Here is an 18,719-nt window from a genome sequence, read left to right as displayed (position 1 = left end):
AAGGCTATGAATAAGATAGGAAATAAATATGAAAAATTAAAAAGGGTAAATTGTTAAAGTTCCTAAGTTCCTAAGAAGATTATAGAAAGGAAATAACAGAACAAAGCTCAGCGAAATCAAGTGATTTCATAGATTCTAAAAGCAACGATGATTTTGACCTCTTCAACCATATGCAAACCTTCAATCTAATTGTGTAGACACATCTTGTGAAAACCCAAAGAATGTCATTATAAATTCTGCTCTGGATCAAATTCCAGTCAAACATGTCAAGCTGAATTACAAGCAAATTTGATGTGAGTGCAGCTACTAATGGGCAGTTCTTCATTCGGTTTTTCAGTCACGCACTTATGCACTCTGCCTATCAGTCTCTAAGAAATGGACACTTTTGGAGGAGGGTGATGATTTTCTCTGACTACTTGAATTTTCAGGCTGTCTTTTTGGCCTTTGCGGCACCTTACATGGCATGACGCTATCTGAACTAATCATATCGGAGGATCCTGACATCAACACTGCCCAATCCACTGTTATACTCGCTATAATACATGGACTTTTCAAACTACCATTTTGATAGCATTTTAAAACTACAGTTGCCATAACATTTTTTTTTTAAGCACAGCACAGTTGATGTTATCCTTATCTGTCTTTTTTGATATATCTGGTCTAGGAAGAGTAGCTCACCTCTTAACTGACCTCAAGCAGTCTCGGGCTTGGTGAAACTGCTGTTCCTTAGCACCTGAAATAAGGTGTAAAGCAGCAGACTGGATGTGCAGTAAAAAGACAAATTTTCTTTGATGAACCTGCATTTTGAGAGCTTCCCTATATATTTGTAACATTCCTATATTGTGTAGCCATCCATGATAGTTCATCTGCCACCTCTACTCATATTTTTAGATGCTGTAGCACAAATTCAACTGGTTGTTTTTGCGTGCATGTGTGTGTGTGTGCGTTATCGCTTTGCTGTAGTATCATCAATAATGATTGCAATTTCAAGATCATATTTTTGCATCGCTGCATAGATGTTTCATTTGTTATGTCCAATCAATTAACTTGTCAGATCAGACATCTCAGAATGAGAAAAAATTAGGTTCTACTTCACTATGGTGAATGTGAGCACAAAAATGATCAGCTTCTCTCTCGTATAGTCCTTTGCACAGACCGTGAGTCATTTTTCCAGCCTCGGGGAAGGGTGTAATTGAGGCCTGGTGAAAGATAATGTAATTTGGAATAGATCATAAATAATGAATAGTCAGGACCCAACTAAAGTATATGGGAGGAAATATTATCTGGTGTTTTAACTGTAGGCTGGGTTTGTGATAAAGTGGATCTATCTCCAGTTAATACTGCTGTCTAGCCAGTGGGCAACAGGAATTAAAACAAGCCAACGAGTGTATGGTATAAATCCCCTCAAGTCAAAAGGAGACTAAAATGTCTAAACCTTCTGTTTTTTACTTGACTTAAAAGAGAACTTTTAAGCGTTTAAAATGTCACTGACAGGACCGCAAGCATGTCTAAGCAACCAAAACACACCCCATTTCCTTCTGTCTGAAGCTTATGACCCTAATGGCCAGATGAACCTACTATTCACCATTTTCCCCACTAGAGGCCCATATATCAAAATCATACTGTATTCAGTTAACTGTCATTTGTTTCCCTTTCCTGAGATGGGCTAGAGGGATAAGAGTCTGGGATAACAATGGCTGCAGGGGTGGGCCCAGGTCAGCAATGACTGACTGCAGGATATTAGACCTTGTGACAAGGTTAGGCCCCGTTGTCTGGCCCCACTACCACCAATGCTACAATCCCGCCTCCCCTCAGTCAGCTCTGTGTTCGCTACTTCAGCTGACTGATATTGGGGTTGAGCATGGGAGCATTGATATCGTCTGTTTTGACAATGATCCCCATTGGCCATCACTGAGGACTGATCCTACAGTCATGTTCTTCTCCCCTGACTCTTTTCATCCCCTAAATCTGATGTTGTCTTTCTCTGTTGATCCAGCAAACAATGATGACACCAAACTTGTTCAGCACCTTCTTTTTCAGATTTCGCTAACATCTGGTGGATATTCAAATTAGAAAGCCCAGAACTGTGATGCCTGATGATTTCAGTGCAATAAACTTTACCAGCTGAGGGGACTGTTATTATAGCTCCTTTCCAGTACCACTCTCTCTTTAGAGTTGGAATTGGGGAAAAGCAGTGTGTAAAATGCCAGCAAAAGATGGAGGCTCACAGCTAAACTGTAATTTGTAGTTTTTCCTCAGGATCCTATCTAAACAGGGAGTGGGGCAACAGAGACGCACCCATTCTAGGTAGCAATGTGTTACTCAGTGAACAGGGAGTCTGGTACATAGAGATAGGATGGTCCCACCCACGGTGTAGCTTTTCCCAGGAGCCCTAGCAGATAGGGCTCTAAGGACACCTGAGAGAGTAGGGAATCAACCACTTCATTTTTCTCAGTTTTAGAAGTCATAGAGCACAAGCTGGACTTTAAAACAAACTTAAATCTGGCAGGAGGCTGTCCTGCCAAATGTTTTAGGCTAATTTCACTCAGATATTGCAACAGTTAAATTCCTTTTTGCAAAAAAGATCTTCATTATATGTATTTTTCCCCTCTGCTTTTTGCTCATTTTCCTGTGTTTGTGCATACCCTGCATGTGACCTACAAGCAATAAACTCTGTGCTTTTATATACAAAGCAAAAATGTTAATGATGATAATAATTAACTCAAAATGTAAAAAAAATAACAACATTTCCCCAAAAGCAAATAAGTCCAAGCCATTATAGCGTTATGTATCTGAATTAATTTACCTTGCTATATAATGCACTGCAAAACCACAATTAACCCACAGACTCGGGAAAATGTCTAAGTGACCTCAACATGATTCATCTTAATTCATTAAGGGCAAATTTAGGTCAAAGGAAAAGGCTGTGAATCACTTAAGAAGCCCAATTACTGAAGAGTTATTAACTTTCTATTGCTCTATTGCTGTCCGCTTGTTTATGTTCCACATAAACCTTTCACAATAAAGCTCAAGATCCCGTTGAGACTTTTCAAAGTAAACTGAATCACGTGAAAGAGCAGATTATTTATGGATGAGAAGTAAAAAAGAGCCGCCAGGTGCTAAAAAATAAACCTTAGACTGAAACGTTTGAACAGGCAACCCGCAGCACGCCGTGTAATAAATACAAAGAAAACGGCGGCCGTTACAACTTATGTCTAAAAATGTATAGTTTCATGCATCGGTTAAAACACTCGACTCCGGGTAAAGGACGTGCAGCTGGAAACACTTCACGCAAGTCGAGCTGCCCGAGATTCACAGAATTTACAGAAAATTTTAAATTTTTGTGATTTATATCGTTATCGGGACGATAGAATTCTTATATCGGGATATGAGATTTTGGTCATATCGCACAGCCCTAAGTGTAAGTGTTAGAGAGCACTGCTATCACCATAAGGACATCTGAAGCTGTACCCATATGGAAAAGATATATATAAATCTTATAAAGTTTGTATCTGTCTTGTGTGAAACTTGTATGAAAAGCATATGTGTGAAAACAGATATAAGATCCCTTGAAAAATTATATAATGAAACTTGTATGTTTTGGATACTTACTAAAACAATGTATGAAAGTAATGCGAAAGTGGCCACTTTCATGAGTAATCACATATAAGTTTTTACTATTTCTTTTCCGTATGGGTATACTTACACAAACAGAGTTCTGCTTGTGTCCTCTAAAGCTCACCCAGCCCTGCTGTTGATAACAATGCTGCCTGGCACAGCCAATTTTTAGCCCTATGAAATGCCACCATTTGTCCTGACTTGACAGATTCCAGATCCTGGGTGAAACAAATAAAAAAAAAAAAGAAAAAAAAAAGAAAAGAAAAAAGCCCACACCCACAGCCCACTGGCCTGGCTCTCTGTAACATCCTCGACCTCTATCACACAGTGCTGACTACCATCTGTGGTTTGATCTTTGCTCTCATGGGGAGCCTGAAAGGGCTCACTCATCCAGCAATGACAAGCAATGTTGCTCTGCTTTATCTATCCAGCCTGCCATTGAATACAAGAGCACACACACACACACAAACACACAAATACAGCACGTACATACAGTATAAACAGGGCTAGTGATTGTCAGCGTTATCATTGATCAGGTCATTGCTTTGGTATCAGTCATGCTCAAGTGACTGGACTCGGCTGAAAGACATCAGCTAGATAGCAATTAGTGTTTAATTACTGTGTATGCATGGTTTGTTTTCTTTCCATTAAAGATAATTACTCGATTGCCAGTATCTTTTTTGGTGCCTTATAGATTTGTGATAAATTCGTATTCACCGTTCATATTCACAATTTGCCTTAATGGTAAAATCTGAGCATTTTGCATTTTTCAGTGTACCAGAAAATTAAAAGGATGGATATTTAATGCAAAGTCTTTTCCATCCATCCATCCACCCACCCATTCATCCATCCATGAGCTGGAGTTTATCCCATCTGTCATAGGGAAAGAGGTGTGGTACACAGGTCGCCAATCTATCACAGGGCCATAATGCCGAATCATATCTTGAAATTGCTTCTTAAAATTTCACTGGCAGTTACTAATTAAAATAAGAAATCATGTACTTTTTCTCAGGAGACATAGAGTGTATAAGGATTGATAGTAGATAGAAGAAAATAATGTCAAGACATCACCGCCACCCGATTTTCTTAAACTCCCCAAAGGATCGCCTACTATCTGCAATCAGCAGCTGTGCGTGAGCCAGTTAGAAAACCAACTGTTTACCCTCCACGTCTTTTGCTCACACACACATATACAACACTCTCCGAGCTCTTCTTTTTCTTACACAGATTTATTTACATTAGTCTCTTATACAGCAGCCTGTTTACATCTGTTTCTCCTAAGTCACTTGCTCCTTTTTCTCCTTCCCTGTCTTTCTCGCATACATATATACAAACTTATTTACACACCACTGTGTTCCATCACTGATCCCCTTTTGAAAAACACTTAATTAGAAAAGCCTGAGACGCTCACATCCCCCCCCCCCCCCCCCCACCCCCCATCACCACCACACACACCTCCTGCTGGCCCCTTTCTGCAACACCAACTCTTCTCTCCTGTTTTAACTACATCGTGTGGCTTTCTGTACCCTCTGACTAATTACACAGAGATTAGAGGTGGTGGCACAGCCTGGTAAAAACAACAGCCGTATTAATATTCATGGCATTAATATTCATCTAGGTATTAATATGAGAAGTACACATCAGGTTAAAAAAAAAAGGGAACAGGCTATTCAGTGCACAACACCAGAGGGATAATGTTTTGATGTGGCTGTAACATGTCGAAAAGTAAAACACGATATTAATTTGAAGGACGACAAGCTTTGCTGGTTCAAGAGATCCAGCGAGAGGACACTTGCTCATTAGCAGCATGTCCTTACAAAGTACTTGTGGAAAGGTAGCCGCAAAGCGCACCCACATATTACTTGCACCATCACCAGCATGAAGATATGAGCCTTGCTTTTCTGAGGCCATCAGAGAAGCGACAATGCTTTAGGCTGTGTCCCTCAAAGAGTTATATTTTTCCTTTTTAGATTCCAGAAAAAAGAAACTATTTTGCATCTGCATTTAAAAAGAGGACAGAATCCATCAGAAGTGTTTTGTCTCTTACTTTCTCCAGCTATGAATACAATGTATTCAATGTCTGACCAAACTAAGAGAAAGTCTCTTCTCAGAACTTTGTGAGATCATGAAACTTCTGGTGCATTATGAAGCCACATTGCATGCACTCCTTTTGTCTCTCTTTGGATGTGCCCGAGAGTGTAGTGTCATTAAATCTTCACTTAAGACATGCATGCACACATAGAGCACAGGGGGGATTGACTATGTGCATTTTCAGACACACAACCCGACCTACTTACTCTGACAGCCGGGAGTGGTATTGCATGCCCGGCCTGGAAAACTGTGGCGGTATTGATATGCTATTTATAATTTTCTTTTGCATAAATTACATTAGTCAAAATGGGAAAGAGCAGAGGAGAAATGTGAAAAGGAGCAGAGACAACCTAGTTTGTTCTGTGTGCCTAAAAAGTCTTACTGGATTTATTTTTTGCTCTCTCTCGCTCACGTCTCATTAAGACCTGGGATCATAAAGTCAAGCTAATGAAGGACATTGTGTGCTTTTTGCGTGTGTAGGAGTATTTTGTGCACTGGCTAAACCCTGTCAGTAAGTCAGTCAACGATGACAGGCCTTTGTCATTGCAGAGAGGGAACACTTATGCTACGTGACCAAACACTCACACATCAAGTGTCTTTGTAGTGACTTAGAGAAAGACTAATGGCAGCAGGGAGAGTAAAATACTGAAGCTCACATGCTGCTAATAAGCTTAACATCTGAAATACACCTGATTGGGCTGCTAAAGGTGTACAGTCTGTCGTGTCTTGTTTTTATGGAGACTATATTATTTAAAACTGGTACTTACCTCATCTCTAATCATTAATGCAATGCAATTTTCTCCTCTGAATTAAATTCACTATCAGTGCTTGGGCTAAACTGACTGTGTTGCAAATGCAATTACCTCAAGAAAATCAGGTTTTAGACATGAGATATGCAACAATGTTTGCCTTATAGATTCATTATATTTTTTTAAGGCTTGTTTACCTCGATACTGTAATTAAAAGTATGGTTTGTCTGTGTGTGCACGTGATGCATAGCGCTGCAGTCGGTGAAACAGAGTTCTCTTTCGGATAGGGAATAACCCCCCAATAATTCATAAATTTTCTTTAGCACTTGTCCAGTTCAGGGTTACGGCTGTCATAGGTCGAGATGCAGGATCCACCCTGGACAGGGTGCCACTCTATTAGAGCCAACACAAACAAAAATACACTGATGACAAATGACTAGTTCAGAAATGGAGTTGTTCATCTATATGTTCCTGCCTCTGCTATTTTATTTTTTACATTTAAAAATGAATCCCCCACACCCTCTGGATTTTTGCTCTGCATCTTGAAATAGTTAGAAAAAGTTTAAAGTGCAAACACTCTTTCAGTCTAAACCTAATAGTCACAGAAAATTCCTATATGTATACACTTACTGAGTGTTAGTCATATGCACCAGCGGTGCCGTCTGTAGCATCCTACACCGAAAGCTTTAGAAGCATGAAGAGCATGTCTGAAGAAATGTTTCCTGCATGGTTTGTTGGCTTTGCAATTGATGCAACAGCAATGATTTGCTGATTGAGAGCAGCAGCCACTCTTCTAAGTGAAAAGATCAACCCTAGCTTGACTATCATTCACTGCATCACTCACATTAGAACTTCCGGTCCAGAACATGTAGTAGGGCTGAGACATTTTCACGTTTCACATATTTTCACTGCTGATGTAAGTAAACGAATAGGAAAAAGTAATCAAAAGTAATCACGTCTACTGTACCATTTTGTTAGATTACTGTAAACAAAAAGTAGCCTGTGGCCCCATAGCTGCAGGGGTGACAAAAAGCACAAAAAGAACTATGCCCTCATGCCAAGGTACCACTAAGAGAGCTAAGTGTCTGAACCAGAAAACTAACTCAGTTATCAGCTCTATGCATTAGCCACTGAATTACAGGAAACATCTGCCAAATGCATCTAAATCCTGATTACTCTCACTTTGCCAAACCATCCAGCTTACACATCCTGAAACGAAGTGGATAGAGAGAACCCGAAAGAAAAAAGCAGTCAGAGTCCATTTATAGTTTGTACGGGAAACAGTGCTGATTACTGCAATAGGATGAAACATTTATTGGCATTCAATCTCCTGATTTATTCAGGTCAGTTAAGCAAGTGAAGGAGAGCAGTCAGATTGGACATGGCAGGTGGTGTAGCTCTTTTTCTTTGTGTTTAATCTTTTCTTTCTTTTTAGTTTTTTCTCTCTCCAATTTGTAGGTGACCATGAAACAAACTTGCTGATTATTTAATTTAATAGAAATTTATGCTGAAAAATGGGCACCTTTCATATCACACTTTAACTCTAAAGTGCAATGCCACAGGAGCCATTTTAAGATGTGAAATTTAATCAAGGAGTGGCAGGACAAGTAGAAGTTTCATCCTAATCAGAGTTGAGAGTTATTATATACATGCCGGGGTTTTTTGCTATACAAATCAACTCGCTGTATCCTTCTCTCCATCATTTCACATCAAAGCCCACCTCGTCCTGTGTAGGTTTTTGCAAGGGGAGAAACTGGAGGGTTGGGAAAGAGCCCACCTTGGGGTCACCAATCATGCTGAGGACTTGTACATAACTCTGTCAATTCCTGACACCTCCCCCTTCAAATGGGAGAGGAATGGCAGGCATAAATCGCAGCCAGAGGCCGCCCGATCAATTCGCTGCCCAGCTGACTGATGTGTCATTTGTCATAAAAGGTGTGTTTGCTTTCCTGTACCTCCTAAACATGTGGCTATTTCCAACATTTACTCTAAATTCATATGTACTGATGACATAATATTGGACTTTATATAAAGGCATTGTATCACAATGACAAGAAAGTGCTGAAACATTGAGGAAAAAAAACAAAACAGAAGGCACTAAAGTCTAAGCAAGGCAAAGAAAGAAGACAAGAAGGGAGCAATGTGTCAATAGGAAAAAAGATGATTATTAGAATAGTTAGTATTATATAATCAGAATCATTTCTATATAAAAAAGCAACAACTGTTTTCAAATGTTTGTCAAATGTCATCTTCCCCCACTCCAGTTCAGAAACAAGAGGTATGGGGGAAAGTTATTAAACAGAACAATGATGATACCATATAAAATGAGCGACGACACTGAAATCGCCAGATGATATTTGAGTCATCCTGGTAATTGCGATTAACTTTTTATTAACTTAGTAAAATTCCCCCAAATTCCAGCAAAGTAAAAGGATTTCTACCTTTGAGTACCTGATTAGATTAGAAAATCTTAGCTTTGCACGCTCAACCTTCCCAAACTTTAATGGAGTACCACACCCCCAAGCAGAGATTTTTTTTAAAGGGGTGTTAAATGTACACTGGCTTGAAGTTCCTCCAAAGGAACCTAGTTCCTGTGGAAAGTTCTTGTTGTGTAAATGTGGCTTAAGAGAAAGAAAACGTAAAAAAAAATGTAGACCTGTGTTGTTAATTATGCTCAATGCCATTAGAAGGGTCAGACTGTGAGCACTTAGGGCGAACAGCTTCAGCACCAATTTTACTACAGAGAGCTTTTTTTTTTTTTTTTTTTTGGTTTGAATGGTCAAAGAGGTACTCTATAATTGCTTCCACTTTCTGTGGGTTACAGAAGTTAAATGCTCTGCACATTTATCCCTTTTAATCTATTAATGCAGCTTAATAATTGATACAGTGCCTCTCTGGCTGCGGTCTTAGCCCATAATCAATTAGTAATTTTAATGACTGGGCCAAGGAGCAACAGTAGCAGGTGCACCATGAACTTTATAGAAAAAAAGTGCACTAGATAGTATTACTAATTGTGATTATGGCTTGATTTAACCTTTCTGGGAAATTCTGGGTCTGACTGAACATCTAACCCCCATTACTATATCAACATACTGTCAAAAGAAAGGACATAATATGTAACAAGAAGTCATTATAGATTTTTGATACTGGCAAGCAGAGCTGTAGTGTGTGGCCTAATCCTCTCAAAAGATGGTTTGACGAGTACGTCAACCCAAATGTCAGCCATATTGTGTCCCGCAGGTAGCAAACACGAAGAGCGAAAATTATCTGCTGATTCTAGGGAGACGAGCGCGACAAACAAACATTAATTACTTATACACAGATTCTTGACTGGGCTCTCACTCATTATTTACTGCATATCACCAGCTGCCTTGTGAGTCTTACTGAAAGGTTAATGAAGAACATAGAGATATGAAGGCCGCCCAAACCTATTGCCATCGCTCTGGTACATCTTGTACTTGTATGTGTGCTTGAGTGGGTGTGTGTGTGTGCATCCCGTCAGGTGGCTGCAGCAGACTCGGGTGTGCCTGCCATTTCTTAATTATTGATAATGAAGCCCAGGGAGACTGCAGCGAAAGATGAAGGGGAAATGGCATCTGATGCAGTTAGGCATAATAACAATACAAGTCATGATGGTGCTGTAATGAGAACAATTATACGACTATACCCTCGACGGCCACAACAATACCAATCATTCTGCCATTTTTAGAACTCTTTTTTCTGTATGATCACCCTTTTCTTTATCCTAGACACGTTTTCTTCATCATCTAAAACCACATTACAAAGCCCCTAATCATCACTAATGCTTCGACATCCAAAAATTATATTCATCCACGTTTTTTTCTCTGTTGGTTTTACGAAACCCAACTCGCATTGTCATTCCAGCAGAAGCCATTAATAATTCTGACAGCATCTTAGGGTGCAAGCTCACAAACAACAAAGAGGAATGTGTTAAAAAAACAAAAACAAAAAAAAAAAAAACACCCTCCATGCCACATCAAGCAGTTCCTGTGACCTTCCCATCCTTGAGGAAGACAGTTTTACATCCCAACTCTCATTAAATCCCCTGGGGTTTAAGGCCTTGATAAAGCAAACAAATGGCTCGTAATCACAGCGGTAATAAGCAGAGGGGTGATCATTAGAGATGCTATTCATCCCATATGGAACGCCTCACCGAGAGCTGGGGACCCTTCTCCTATTGTGCCAGAGTGACTTATTGTCTCTGCCAGTGCAACGACAGATCGTCCTTGTCTGTATGGGGGGGGGGTTTATCCACAAAGCCTGGCCGCCCACTCACCTTGTTTGCAGGGCTTTATTAAAGCTCAACCTGTACTGACTCACTGCTAAATGCAAGTCTCCATGTACTGTAATCAGCCTCAAACCACCAACATTAATTTCCATTCATGACTGCAAAAGGAAGTGCGAGATTATGGACTCAGCACCTGATCTTGGCATCATGGCCTGGCCTATTAGAGCTGGCAAGGGCTAGAATGAAGTGCTGTTTAAGGAATTTGCCAGGATGAAAGTGGAGTGCAGTGACTGCTGTGTGACTACTTTCTCTATTCACATCCACTGGGATGTACATCATTGTTATTTGGCTCAACCGTGGAGGTAGCTTAAATCTTAAAATGGTGTTATGTAATCCCTATGGGCTAGTTTAGAGTACAAGAGAATAAACCCAAGGGAAAACACTGTAGTTCTTCAAAGAAAAGTTACTACAATAAAATCAATTAATTAAATACTTATGGCAACAGCTGAAATTCCCAGACCCTCCCCCCAAAAAGAAAAAAAAGACAAAACTCATCCATGAAAATAATTCACTCCTTGAATTTGAGTCCACAGTCTTAGTTGCGTTTTTGCTTTCCGAATTCAGTCTTGATTTGATCTTCCGTCTTTGCCATCAATAGTGTTGGACTGATATTGCTGGAGAATAGCCAGCAAACAAAAGCTGTCAGGAATGCTTTTGCTGACAGCAACCCCAAGGTCTCACCGCAAACCAGAACGTATTCTTCATGACAACAAATAAGAAAATACCCCCCTTATATATACTTATACAATGTCTTCTCAATTCATCCAAGGTATAAAACTTATACAGCAAAAACAAGGAAGAAATACTGGTGTGTAGCTGTTTATTAAGAATTTCAAGTTTTTTCCCCACATACTTTGTGTATGTCACTGTTTGTTTACTTACTTTCCAATCCAAGACTTTTCTAATTACTTTCTTAAAGCAATTATCCAAAGAGGTCTTAGTAAGTTACCTAAGCCATTTGTAAATTTCTGCTTCAGCGTCACAATACACAAAATACATGCATAATAAAAAAGGGTTCTTACCTTTATTTGCAAACATTCCGAGTGAGCAGCACCAGGAAAAATAGGAAAAAGAAAAGCACAATTAGAATAGGCATTGTCATAAATGAACGAACTTAAATCTAAGAGCTTTCTTCTTTTACTTTTATGACTTTATGTCCCAGCGAAAGAAAAATGGGAATCTGAAGTGTATATGTAAGCTCAAAGCTAGCAAGGAGTTCTAATAACAAACAGAAAATGAATGATGAACAAATAGTGTTCGATAAACATGTTATGGTCAGGACACTAAATAGTTTCACTGTTTTATTTTCAATTAGCTTAATTATTTATTGAAGAAGATGCTGGAAGTCAGGCTGATGGGATACTGGAAGGTTTCTGGCAGCAGAGAGACAGTGAGAGAGTAAGAGAAAGAGTTTGAGACAGGGTTTGCCCAATTTCCTAGAATAGAGGAGAAAAACTGCAAGCAAGAGAGTTTCATTGATTTACAGCAGTGAATAATGCAGGTAAATATCACCTGAGCAAGTAAAAGAGTATTGAACTTTAAAAATATACATTTTGAAATGATTTGAAATGAATTTTTTTCATCTATCAACAGTTTTCATGATATAAAAACAGTATAAATGAATGCAGCTTCCGGGTTAGTAAAAAGCCAAGGCAGAAGTGCCGAAAAATTCGAATTCTACCTAAAGGCCACAAGATAGCGATAGCTGTGGTTGCAAAAAGACTTCTAGTCCCATAGAAGTCTACAGTAAACCAACTTTCTGACTTGACCGCTGCTGAAATTACAGACTCAGACATTCATTTTGGACCATACTGAATAAAAAATTGAGTCTGTTTCATAAATGTTAGTTTGACCATGTTTTAAAGAAGAGCAATATTTGTGGTATGGATTTGTATAATCTTTGGCTAGTGAATTGCCAACCACCAGTCATTAGCAAATGAGTGTGCGATTTCACGATCAGACCCTCCCTTCCACATCAAAATCATTTTTTGAAACCAAGATGGCGATGGCAGAAATGCCCACCTCGAGCCTTAAAAAAGGGTGGCACCTTTTATACCGTCTGTGGATATAGTAGCAAATCTATTGAACTGACACTGGTTGTTAGTATATTGGAATTAGTGTATGTGACAGACTTCAGCAAATATGGTCACAAATAGAATCAGAAGACGCTGCAAGCTGCCACAGGGGAGTCTTGCCATGACTTGCTGCTGCCCGTTCGGAACACTGATGTCCCGCTGCTTGCCGCCTAATAATACTGTGATGAGATGCAATGTCTGTAATAAATACAGTGAGAAGAAGCATGAATTGGGACAAATGAGCAATTATTGGCAAGACCTATTTACTATCAGCAGTGAGTGATTAGGCATTTTTGGATGAGCACAACTTCTTATTTCTGGAAGAGGTATCCTGTTTTTTTTTTTATGGTAGCAGGAACTATTGAACCGTTTGAGGGGACTTTTTCGAGCTCGTCCTTCAAGGTACGTCCTCTACAGCACAATAACAAGCTTTGATGTAAGCATGAGGCAGCCACGACATAAAAAAATAATAATAATGATAGAAAAGCATCATTAGCAGAAACATTATACAAGGACTATGACATTAGCTGCATAAACAACATACAACTCCAAAAATTAAAGAAAACCAAGAGAAAACTGCACAAAAATAATGTCTAAGCTTTGTTAAGGGACTTACATCCCTCCATCCAACAAAGCAAAATATTATAGTGCAGTGACAGTTGTAGTGACATTGGTCAATAGTTGCAATGACTGTATAGATTAGATTGTATTCAGCAGGAATCACTCTTGTGTTCCTGCATGAATCATTGCTGTATATTTCTTATTGTATGCCTAAACTTAGCAGTGATAACTTGAACGTATTACATAAGTGTGCAAATTTTTCTGCAAACTTGCTCAGACAACATAATGAAAATATAACCTGTGCACAGTGTGTGCCTTAACATTTGTAATGAAATCCCAATAATGTGGCAGAAATTAAAGTAAAGGTTAATAAAATTCTAAAAAACAGAATCCAGTTGTCTTATAAGCATTTACTACAGATAAAAATAAAAGGGTTTCATGCATATTATATGACTATGTTAAGCATTTTGCACGTAACATGGGGCTGCTGAACTCATTTTGACTGGCTGGAGCATGCACTGTCATTTGCTAAACAACTCTCAAGACTTACAGTTCCATTATAGCTCCATTAGCAGAGAGAAAAAGGGACGGGGTTGGCAAAAGGGAGGGAGAATAAAAATCATAGGGATGATAGCTGAAAATGAAAAAGAAGCAAAGAAGGCTGAAAAGGTGGAGAGAACTAGAAGATGATGAGCTAAAGAGCATACAAAGAGAGAAGATGGTTCTTTCATCTTGTGAGCTTTCAAGAAGACTATAAACTGAAGGAGTACAGAACAAACTGCAGTCTATACTACTGAACAATCATCCCCTATGGCTTGAGCGTATGACCAAGTAAAAGCTAAAGAGTGACAAAAAAAAGGAGAAATGAGGGCGGTGGCGTGTGAAAGATGTGTGAGGGAAACGAGAGAATGGATAAATAACAGAGACCATCTCAGAAAAGAAAGTAAATGACTAGAAACTACTGATAGCTCTAAATATGACTTGTTCAATTTTCAGCTACTGAAAAGGGAGAGAACTGAGCTCTGTGTTGTGCTCTAGATATGTAATCTCTATTCAGCTGCACTGACAAATGGTATCAGATATTTTCCTGTTCATCCATTCCAGCAAACCTGTGTCAGATGGAACTGTATCTGACACATTAGTGTCCATTTATACTTGCATTTCATAAAATGTCAAGTTCTTGCACATTATCCTGTGCATTCATATCTATTTCAAAAATGCAGGGCTTTCACCTTAATACATTAAAACACACTTTTTTCTCTCAGTTAGAAAGGAGTCTAGGTTTCACTAGGAACAATGAACAACCAAAAGATTCCAGGTAAAATAAAAACATCTGGCTTTTGTACTTGTTATGCATAACGCAACCATGAGAGATTTTAATTTTTGCTGTCAGCCAGAGTGATTGCGTTCCATTATTGATGGCTATTCAGATAATAAGTGAACAATCTTACAAAACAAAAAAACAAAAATAAACCACGATAAATTGCATGCATCATTCTGCAAACAATTTGTCTTCTTTGTACACTGGACAAAGCAAAAACTTCTGTATTTATCTGAAGAGTTAGTTGGGACTGAAGCACTAGTCTATCAGAGAGTAATTGGAACAGCTTGGGCTGTAAAGAAAGTCTCTACTTAGCTCAGTTTCTCTGTTAAAGCCCAAGCCAATGAAGCACTCTGCCAATTCCCCTCATGGTGGCAATCCAGCTTTATTGATCCCATCATTCCTACTTTTATTAAGGCTGTTCATGTATTCTATGTCCAACTAAATCTCGACAAAAAAAAGAGGATTTTGCTCATGCAACATACACGAATCTTTGTGATTTGTCTTTTTTGGGTTGATATAAAAGCCACTTGGTTTTTTGAAAAACAGCTATGAAAAATATGTGTGGATACAACACTTTTCTTTTTTTTATTCAACTAACTCCCACTGCTTCTTACTCAGAAGAGGTCGTGGATGCCTTGCAAAAGCTTGGTTTTCCATTAAATGAAGAATTATTAAAATGAAGCGTGTCTCGCCACATTTTCGGTCCTTAACACAAAACACTAGGCTGCTGTCAAACTAAAGATGGTCTCAAGGGCCCAGACACCATGCTGAAATATTACCCCTTAAAGCACAGTCCTACACTGCTGGGTTTCTCTCTATAAAATGCTTCAATATGACTCAAGAACTCAAGAACTTTTTATACACATGGAAACAAGGGCCTGAACAAAGAAAACGGCCAGACAATCTATGGTGAGTGTGGTTTATTTCAAAGGCTTTGCTTTATGTGTCTGTGCGAATGTGTTTATCACAGAGAACAACAGCTTAAGAAAGCAGCCGACTCTCTGGAATTTTTGCAGTTAGGCAGGAATCTGTTAATATTGTTCAAAGTAAGAAATTGGTAACAAAAGGGGACCCATTGGGCTGGCAGATGCTAAACAGTTTTGGGCAAACTTTCAAATAATGAGTTCATCACACCATATGTGTAAGTAATCTCTTAGGTTTCAGACTGTTGCAAACTAAATTCCAGTTACATTAGATATTGGTTCCGCATGATGTCATTGTGAGGGGATATCCTTAATATGAGTGAGGGTCAGTCATTCTTTTTTAATGTCAATCATGTAAAGCTACTCTAGTAGAGTTCAATTTTAAAAAATAAGGAGGGAGAAATGAGCACTTTAACATTTACATACATTTGAAAAATGAATCCTTCTCTATTCGTAAAGAGTTGAGCAACTGCTCCAAGCAATATCGCTCCACTTTGTTTTTGCCAGATTTCTGTTATCTTCCTCGGATTTTATTTTTGGCTGGTCTTTTCTACCCAGCCAGAGTGGGCTTGATGATCTCATGTAAGCTTAAAGGTCTATGCATAACCCAGCCAAACTCAGACTCTTGATTGTTCTCACCCCCAAGTAATCTGCATTAGCGACTGAGTCCCACTGTAGCACTCCAGTCTGACTAAGACTCAAGGTTGAAATGTGTCACTGTGACCAGAATTAAAAGAAATAAGAAGCCTATAATTATATGCAAACAATTATATGCAAACAAACCAGCAACTGCAAGAATCCAAAGAACTTCAACTTCAACCTTATATTCATAAATGAATCATCAAATATTCATTTCTGAACACCTACAGAAGAGTGTTCACAAATACTTTTAATGAGAGGATGATGCATTTTCAAGTAGACGTCTCCATATGTGACGCCTCTGTAGTGACTAGTGTACTTGATGTGTTTGCTTGTCCATGTGTATCAGAATGGGTGGGTTGTTGAGGAGTATATTTGAGTCAAAAGTTGTGCTGATTTCTTATAAAGAGTTTCCACGTGCATTCATCAGTTCATGTGCAATTACAGCATGTTTGTGAGTGGGAAAACACACGCCCACTCATCAAACACCCATACACATCCCCAACTATTAACATCAGCTGAAAGGGTGCTCTGCCACCTGCCTTTATTTTCAAGACATCCAAGGGCTATTATTGCCTCAACTTCGCAGTCAGCGAGATCATAAATGTCTCTCAATTATAAAACCATTCAAGGGCAATTAATCTGAGTATAAAGAGAAAGGCAGATGAAACGGGAGAAGAAGGGGAAAGAGTACAAAGGTGGGGCAAAGGGTAACAAAGACAAGAGGGTAATTGGGAGGGAGCAAAGCCAAGGAAGTAATGTGTTTGTAGTGTAAGGCACTACTTAAGGCATTAAACATTTCCCTTTTGGTGGTGTAAAGCATTTCCTTTTCACATAGTTCCAAATGAAGCTGTTGTTGCTAATGCTACTGAGCTGGGCTTTTCCTTCATACTCATTCAATGAGAGAAGCATTTAACAGTGTTGGTTCATGGCATGCAGTTTTAATTGCAGCTTTCAATATTGACGAAACCTTTCTTGCTTTAAAAAAAATTAAAGCAAAGCTGTTCAAGACAAACTGGAAAACACGGAAAGATTTAATGCGATTCTACAAAGTTGCAGTCGAATCTTTTTTCACTGACCTCATTGAAAAACATCCTCATAATCCTTGTAAAACCGCTGCTACACACACGCTGGGTTTTAGTAAGACTTTGCCAAGCAAGACTTCCTCAGATTTTGTTAACAAAGTGTCAAACATTCACAGGCAGATCACCCATCCAACTCAAGATGTAACAGCTGAGATGAAAGCCTGTGTCTCTCTTGAGTCTTTTGATTCGGTTTCCACTGAAACTCTCACTGAGACTGTGATTTAAATGAAGCCCTCTTTTTTCCTGTTGGCATACTACTCAAAAGATTTCTAACATAAGTATATGATTCTTTTCTCCCACTTATGTGGAAAATCATTTAAAATGTTACTGCCCGTAACTCCTTCAGCAAGCAATTGTTCAACTACACCTTAACAACACACCTGTAGAGTTCATCAAAGGTATAGAGCACTATATTAACCCAGCTTAACTATAAGCTTCTGGAATAGCATTTCTTTTTGAAGAACTCAGTCCAACCTCTGCTACAGTTGATGACTCTGACAATATTTGGGCTGACTGGGACCCAATGAATGTAAAAACAAAGAATTACCAGTTTGTTTGTTTTTACCTGATTTTTGTTTCTAAGAAAAATGAGAGCCACATATGAGGATATTCGTTTAACATTTCGATAGAACAGTAGCAGTATAATGTCCTCGTAAGTAGATATCAGGCCTTTATAGAGCAAAACTGAGTATTTTGGTCTAAATAACCCAAAATGTGATGTCCACATTTTGGACGCCAGGTCCTGGGAGGTTAAGGCAAAAAACAGCTTGTAGAATTCTATTGGCATTAAAATTCAATATTTGGTGTGATCACCTTTATTTCTCAACATAGCCTAAAGTTGGGAAGTTAGGCAGGCTTTCTTATAATTTCTCTATGTGGTCTTTAAGAATTGTTTTTCAGGATTCTTGAAGGAATTTTTAAAGCTCTTCTTTGGATCTTGACTGTCTTTTGATTAATTCTCTATCAAGATGATCCCACACTGTTTCAGTATTATTTTTTATAATCTTATGTCAGGTCTTTGACTTTCAGGTATTGTTAATCTGCTGCAGATAGTTCTTTTAGGCTTGCCACTTCTTTCGTTTTCCACTAGCGTCCTGAGTTTCTTAAGGACACACTACATAGTTTGCTGAGATATGATACATTTTTTGGCATAAAATAGCATTCTTGCACTCAGAACATTATTTTCAAAGAGTTACTACCCAGTCAAACTGTTTTCTTTGGCATTTTTCATATATTCAACTAAGGAAATTGGAACAAATGGGTTTGTGCACAAGGCCCTTCTTTAAAATTGGTCTTGCCTAAGTTATCTGTAATGAGTAGACACCAGACTGGCTCATCCCTTGCA

At 38.8% G+C, this 18,719-nt stretch overlaps 1 protein-coding gene across 5 annotated transcripts in view; it reads right to left on the bottom strand.

The window, feature by feature from the left end:
- The window catches only part of sdk2b (sidekick cell adhesion molecule 2b), a 280,187-nt gene that overhangs the window by 184,757 nt on the left and 76,711 nt on the right, over positions 1–18,719 (bottom strand). The gene's annotated exons all lie outside the window — the stretch shown is intronic.

Source organism: Aulonocara sp. 'chitande type north' Nkhata Bay, linkage group LG8 (genome assembly GCF_057382095.1).
Source record: "Aulonocara sp. 'chitande type north' Nkhata Bay isolate Kocher_YH1m ecotype deep benthic linkage group LG8, A_spYH_male_GT1.1, whole genome shotgun sequence".
Taxonomy (NCBI): Eukaryota; Metazoa; Chordata; class Actinopteri; order Cichliformes; family Cichlidae; genus Aulonocara; species Aulonocara sp. 'chitande type north' Nkhata Bay.
This window is presented reverse-complemented; position numbering and strand designations above follow the sequence as displayed.